The sequence below is a fragment of the Myotis yumanensis genome, unplaced genomic scaffold, assembly GCF_028538775.1.
Source record: "Myotis yumanensis isolate MYYU_CA2020_CCGP unplaced genomic scaffold, mMyoYum1.0.hap1 SCAF_7, whole genome shotgun sequence".
NCBI lineage: Eukaryota > Metazoa > Chordata > Mammalia > Chiroptera > Vespertilionidae > Myotis > Myotis yumanensis.
The window spans coordinates 23574263-23581958 of record NW_027223758.1 but is presented as its reverse complement, the minus strand read 5'-3'; the positions used below and the strand labels follow the sequence as shown (position 1 = coordinate 23581958).

General features: G+C 40.4%; 1 pseudogene; it reads right to left on the bottom strand.

Moving 5' to 3' along the window:
- Positions 1–1630: 1630 nt before the first annotated feature.
- LOC139014480 (ubiquitin-ribosomal protein eS31 fusion protein-like) lies at positions 1631–2091 on the bottom strand (annotated as a pseudogene).
- Positions 2092–7696: the final 5605 nt, after the last annotated feature.

The window sequence follows — 7696 nt, the reverse complement described above, 5'->3', positions numbered from 1 at the left end:
AAAAGCTACCAAATACAGGGAAAGGGTTATCTAAATCCTGAGTCTAATTGCTAACCCAACAAACATCTGTAGGTAGAATCTGAAAGTGGCCCTGAACTTCATGAAACACCAGAGAGTTCTGCCTGGAAGGAGGAATGAGAATAATCTCTCTCTAGTTATTACTGAATTGATACTGGACAATGACCCTTTCAAATCATCCTCGGCATTTTGCACTGCTACTGGGTTTTAATCTGCGGCTTTATCATCTTCTAGGTTACTGCTACAGTGGAATTTGTTCTTGAAAGATAACCCAGTTTCTTTAAAAAGAGAGCATAAAATGATGTAAAAAGGAAGGAATTAAATAAAATTACATGACTAAGCCAAAAAATGAAGGGGAATAAAAGAAGAATGAAGGATAAATTAATTGAACTGTGCTTTGAATGACTGGCTTGGTGACCAGCTTCTTATACAGTGAAGATCCCAGTATAAGGAGGTTAGGTCAATAGCTTATACATATCTTGGACATCTCCAATGACTTTAATTAAAATTATTTTGAAGTGTCAGAAGAGTCCAAATACAAAAGTTTAGTTTAGCATGACCTTGCTGGAGATTTTGTGGATTGTGTGTGTATTAAGGATGTATCCTACTTTGGCTGAAGTGAGGTACCTAACACACTGCTTGACTTCATTGCTCCCCTGAATCACCACATTTGCATAAAAAAATTAACATGAAAAGTGTGGTGAGCCTCTAGGCAGATGGAGGCCTTTGACTAATTAGTTGAGAACAGTGACAACTTTGGATACACGCTTCAGAACAGATTTAGTGCTGACAATGCTCTGTGAATATGGGAACACAGTGTCACTTTCCTGTGAGTTGGAGGGGAGGAGCTACAAGGCTCAGAAGTCTGGTATCTTGGCTTTAGAGGAGAAGCAACTGAGAGTCTGGTCAAGGCCCCTTTGGGCTCCACATGTGACAGTCCTATTTGCAGAGCTTCCCGATGCCTTCTCAGGTCTTCTCAGCACCCTTCTCTTCCTTCTCCCTGACCCTGAGGACTGGAGAGTTTCTGTCCTGTCAGCTATAGACCCTGTCCTTGACTCCTTGCACACACAGACGCATATCCGGTTCTTCTTGCATCTGGACTACTCATATCTTGGTGTGTAAGAGAATCACCTGAAGGGCTTGTTAAACCCAGAAACTGGGGTCACACTCCCAGATGTTTGGGTTCAGAACATCTGGGGTGGGGCCCAAGGTTTTGCATTTCTAACCAGCTGCCAGGTGATGTTGATGTCCCTGGTGCAGAGACCTCACTTGGAAGTAGCTCTGCTTTAAGGAAGTGATACACTGATCTAAGCACAGGGTTTCAAACTAGCTACCTACACATCAATTCTAGCCCACAGACCAGTTTTATTTTTCTTGGTAATATTGTACAGGGAAAGTTACCCCCAAATATCTAGTTGTGTTGTCTTTTTTTTTCTTGACAGAAACACAAACTGGTTTAATATCTAGACAGCTGATATGAAATATAATGGAATTCTTCTGCCAAAGTATCGTTTATCAATTTGATCCATCAACTTTTGATGCTTAAAAAATTCACTGGAATAATATTCAACAATTAAATGTTAGTTCATGTCTTTTATTAACACCAATATAATTACTTATATTCTGGTTTGTTAAAGCAATAGGCCAGACAACATTGCCACAATAATGTCTGTCAAAGTGGCCGGCTATAAACACTCCAGCAGCACATTCATCTGAAGGGCACTCTTGATGAAGGCAACTGATTTTGCCATTCTCATCCACACTGTAGTATTTCAGGACAGCCAGCTTCACCTTCTTTCTCTTATGCTTGTTCTTCTTGGGAGTGGTGTAAGACTTCTTCCCTTTCTTAATACCACCATGAAGTCTCAACACAAGATGAAGAGTGGATTCCTTTTGAATGTTGTAGTCAAAGTACATCCATCTTCCAGTTGCTTTCCAGCAAAGATCAGTCTGCTGATCAGGAGGAATTCCTTCCTTATCCTGGATCTTGGCCTTTCCGTTTTCTATCGTATCTGAGGGTTCAACCTCCAGAGGGATGGTCTTCCCTGTGAGGGTTTTCATGTTAATCTGCATCTTGGCGGCGACTCCACTGCAGATGGCAGATCAGAAAGGAAGAGCCCTGTTGTCTTCTTTTGTAAGTAACAACATCTGTCATTGTCAATGACGCCAATTGCCTTGACATTAGTACCAGAATCCCCATTTAGAGGGGAAATGTATGCTTGGATTTGTCACAGTCCCCACCAACCCCTCTCATACTACACCAGGCTCACTTCCATTGTTTTCTTTATATATTGTTTCTGTTTGCCCCTAAATTTGTGTACCCTAATTTAAGTTTGCATAATATTAATCTTCACAGGCAACACCTTTGCATTTTTACAAGGGCTTGCAGGTGATGATGCCTTAATTCAGAGGTGTGACACCAATAGTGGAAATCTCAGGCTGCAGTGGTCAGCTGCTGTAGAGAATGTGGGGTTTCTCCAAGGACCTCGCAGAACGTCACCTGCCATGTCTCCATAAGGAAGTTAACCCGGTTTCCCCGAAGCTGACATGTAATAATGTGGAGAGAGATGCCCTTTTTGGAAGGAAGAGCCTTTATAAAACCAGGGTGTGTTATTTTTTTGTTTGTTTTTTGTTTTGTTTTTTACACAATGAATCTGGGTTAATTGAAACACTTAGAGATACAAAACATTCACTAAGATTCTGTATATGGAAACTCCATTCTCTCCTTCCATTTCTCTTTTCTCAGTTCTTTGAAAGGTACCATGTATAATTGATTATGGTTTCTGGAGTATTGCCTGGGTTCAAATTCCGGCCTGGAAATTTACTTTCTGTATTGTCTTGGTTAAATTACTGAGCATTTGAGTTCTTTGGCTTCCCCATGCATAAATCACATCAACCTCATGGGGTTATATGTGATGATTAAATGAGATAAGGCATGTAAAGGTCATAGAACAACGTGATGCCTAGTGAATACTTGATAAATGTCATTACTGTCTGCTTCCCATTGTAGAGAGTACAGTGGCAGAGGGATCGAGCCAATTTAAGCTCAAATTCCTATCCTACCATGTATTGGTCATGTGACTTTGAGAAATGTTTCCCTTCCTTTTATTTATTCCTTCAACGGATACTTTTAAAATCTGTATTTTCTCATTGGTAAAATGAAGATGACAGTGTCTATTTTATAGAGTACTTGTAAAGATTAAATAAGACAATCCATATAAAATAGTGCCTGACATGTGGAAAGTACTTAATAATGTTAGGTTGGTTGACATGAAATTGCTAGTTTTGTAAGTCAAAAATGGCTGAATTAACAGTTTTCTTCAGTTTGAACTATATAAGTAGTATTATTGATTTTAATATGGTTGTTGTTATTTTATCCCTATTAACTCATCAAGGGATGTATCAGTTAGCTATCAATGTGAAAAAAAATCTCAAATCTCAGAGGGGAAAAACAATGAACTTTATTATTTATTATGAGTCTGTGGATCAGCTAGGTGGTTCTGCTGTTCGAGAGCAGACCAGGCTAATCTTGGCTCGGCTTGCTCATGAGTCTTTAATAATGTTATATAGACCAGAGGTTCTCAATCTGTGGGTCACGACCCCTTTGGGGCCGAATGACCCTTTCACAGGGGTCGCCTAAGACCATCGGAAAACACATATATAATTACATATTTTTTTTGTGATTAATCACTATGCTTTAATTATGTTCAATTTGTAACAATGGAAATACATCCTGCATATCAGATATTTACATTACGATTCATAGCAGTAGCAAAATTAGTGATGAAGTAGCAACAAAAATAATTTTCTGGTTGGAGGTCACCACAACATGAGGAACTGTATTAAAGGGTCGCGGCATTAGGAAGGTTGAGAACCAACTGTTATAGACGGATGGGGGCTGGCTGGTCTTGCATGGCCTCACTCACTAATGTGGGGCAATGGAGTGACTGGGCCATGTGTGTCACTGTCTAGCCAGCTAGCGTGGACTTACTCATGAGGTGTTGGCCAAGTTCCAATAAGAATGCAAGAACTCTTCAGCTCAGGCTTGGTACTAGCAAGGTAACACGTCTGCTGAAGTCAGAGCCAAAACAAGTCACATGGCCAAACCCAGATTCAAGAGTTAAGGAAATAGACTCCACCCTTTTGATGGGAGGGGCTGAAAAGTCACATTCCCAAGGACAGACATATAAGAAAGGGAGGCGAATTCAGGCTGTGTGTGTGTTTGTTGTTGTTGTTTTCATTTTTATCCATCTAAGGCAGGAGGTATAAATAATATCTGTGTTCTTTTGCCTCATCATTTATATTACTTCTTTAACTTAAAGAATTATTTTTGAGAAGCACTAAAAATCTCCAGCCTTGGGTTCTTAGGTATTTTTATCTTCCCATTCTTTGGCTCTTTTGCAGTTTTAGGAGCTCTGGCAGGGACATGCGTGGGCAGTTGCCTTTAGCACCTTGAAGGCTCCATCTCTCTCCAGCAAAATACAAGAAGCAGAATCACTTCTATAAGAAAATAGAGTAACTATATAACAACTTGGTTGGTTTAACTCCGGGGCCAGTCGCTGATGAAAAACACAGCTGCTCTTGATATTCTTTGTATCCTGCACCTCTAATCACCAGCAAACACTGTAAAGAAGCCACTGCTAAATGTAGTCATATCACAAGGAGGAGAAAAAAATCTGGTTTCTCCAACTTTTAAGACCTCAGGCAGCATGGACTTTATGAAGACTTTACAGGGATTTTAGGGATTGAAATCATGAAAGCTAAAATTGTCCTGTGATTCTGTACATACATTAAACTGTTTTTTTTTCTCTCTCAACATGGTGATGAAGGTACTAATACTAAAAAAATTAAGATTAAAAAAATGGAGGCACAGAGAAGTTAGAAACTTACCCAAAGTCACACAGCTAAGAAGTATGAGAGTCAGGATTTGAACTAAGGAACCCAATTTTGGGAGCTATACACTTAACCATTATTAAATTTGCAACAACGGAAATGATTGTCTTCTTTCTACCCAAATGATATTAAATACTTTTCAATTTTACTGAAGATTCAGAAACCATAACGAAAGCCAGTGACTCTGTAGAGGCAGATTATAGCTCAGTATAAAAACAAAAATATATTCCAACCTTTAAGAGTTACCCAGCAATTAAATGCGTTGTGAGGCAGGGGCTCCCAGATACAAACTGAACATCACTGACACAAGTACTTAGGTCTCAGAGACTTGGTTCAAATTCTGGCTCTTCAGCATCTTACTGTGTACAAGTGTCTAGGCACCTAAGTTATCTTTAGCCTCAGTTTCATCATTTTAGAAAGAAAGCAAAACAAAATAATAAAAATAGAAACAACTGTAAGTAACTCCAAAATTGTTGTGAGGATAAAGTAATACATTTAAAGTTCATGATTCATTATCTAGCACCATCATGGATTCATTTCCTTTCATCCACCATCATAAGAGTTGCCCAACAGAGCTTACAAAACATTTTACATGAGTTGGAGTGGTGGGCCTAGGGACACTGTGTCAGAAATGGGTTAGTTTAGCTACTTGGTACTAAAAGCATCACCTAAGAGCTTGTTACATATGCAAATTAATGGGCTCTAACCTTGACCTACTGAATTCTGTCATCTTGGGTGGAGCCCAGCAATCTGTGCTCAGGTGATCCTCATACCCGATAAACCTTGCAATACACTGGCCTAGGTGACCTCCAGGGATGCTTCCAGCTTTAATTGTATGGTTCCTGCTAATCGTCCCTCACCAGCACCCATCTAGTAATTGCTACCATTTGTTGAATACTTCTGCTCAAACATGTGAGTAAATACTTTGCATGCATTCATTTAATCTTGCATCAGTGGGGCTGGTACTATCATCATCTACACTCTACAGATCAGGAAATAGCAGTTAAAGAAGGTAGACTAGGATTTTGACCTGAGTCAGTTTGGAGCTCTAGCTACTAAGCAATCTGCTAAATTAATCATAATTCTCCTAACTCTAAGAAGGACCCAGAGGGGAGCTATTCATCTTCAAATCTATTCATCTCATAATGGAATGAGATAAAGAAATTAAGCTAATGATCCCAGACAAGTCATAGAGAAGGTCTGTGTGGAAGGTCACTGGCTGATAACCTGAGTCCTCTCAAGACTTGACGATGCTAGGAGGTCACAGGGCTGCAGAGAAGGGGACCCGGCGGCTCCTCCCAGGAGAATGCTCAGGGAGGAGTGACCTGGTCGGTGGAAATGCTCCCTTAAGTGCCCTGCAATTGAGAAACACAGCTGTGGGTAATTATTTTTTTTCCTAGCTATAAATAAAATAATCCTAAGAAGAACAAAGGAGAAAAAAACAGTTGGGGGAGCTTCACTCCTGTTCTTCTCCCACCCCCATCAGCTGCTCCGGATGACAAAGCAAGAGTTGCTTTAAACCACCCCCCACCTGCTGCCTTTTCTGCTGGTGACATCTCTATAAGGAAGGAATCTTACAGCAGAATGTATGGTCAGCTGAGCCTGCAGAAGAGGTGACAATGCCTATCTTCTTGCGCTGTGGTCCTGATGTAGAAGAAACCAGCAGCACAGATGCAGAGAGTTGTGTGGAGGGCGAGAGACCTTGTGTCCCATCATATTGGGGTCCTTACCTCCCCTTTGCGTTTGCTGTAGCCACACACATGTATGTGCCTGGCACTGGCTTCATGCCTAGACCTTGCTCTATGCAAGTGGGGCCTCACATTACAGACATAGCTCATTTATTGCACTTTGCTTTATTGCATTTCCCAGATGTGGAGTTTTTACAAACTGAAAGCAAGACCCTCCACCAGCAAAAACAATTACCACTTGCTTTACTGTGCTACTTCTTTATTGCAGTGCTCTGGAACTGAACCTGCAGTATGTCTGAGGTATGCCTGTATAGACAATAGTCAGGATTTTAGACAATCTGAGAAGGATGTCCTTTGGGCCCAATTCAAACCATCTCCGGCACCAGCATTCCACAAGAAGATCTTTAATCCTTTGGCAAATAATTACTGGTTATGTAAAATGGCAACACTCCTGAAGATGGAAGCACATCAAGACAACTCTCTCAGTTGAACCTTTATGGGCACAAGTCACTTTCAACAGAAGTGATTTGGATGGCTTTGGGGAGAGAAAATACAAAAATTGTAGATTTTTGCTACTCAACGTGTGGTTGTAGGTCAGCAGCAGTGAGTCTCCTGGACACCTGTTAGAAATGCAGAGTCTTGGGCATGTCTGAGACCTACTAAATCAGAATGTACATTTTGAAACATCCCCAGGTGATTTGTATGCATATTAAATTTTTAGAAGCATTGATCTAAATGTCCAAGACTGAAATGCATAGCAGCCATGGGGGGAAGGGAAAAGGGCCAAAGGGAGAGGTAGTACAGTGGTGAGCACACATAATCTGGAAATGTAGGCAAAGTCTTTAAAATTTTTGCAGAGCAGAAGACAGCTGAAAGATTAAAGCCTAATCTCTAACCATGGCTCAACTTTTAGATCAATAGCAACATCTCTTGGTGGCCTTATGGGGACAGAACCCCATACCTCCAGTGGATAATAATGAAGGAAAGGATGATATTGCTGAGGTAATCATCTATAGCAAAATACTGATTAATAGAAAACTTCGAAGTTTTGATGGTATCCATCCAGAACACATTTTGGTTTGCAGCTACCATTGAAT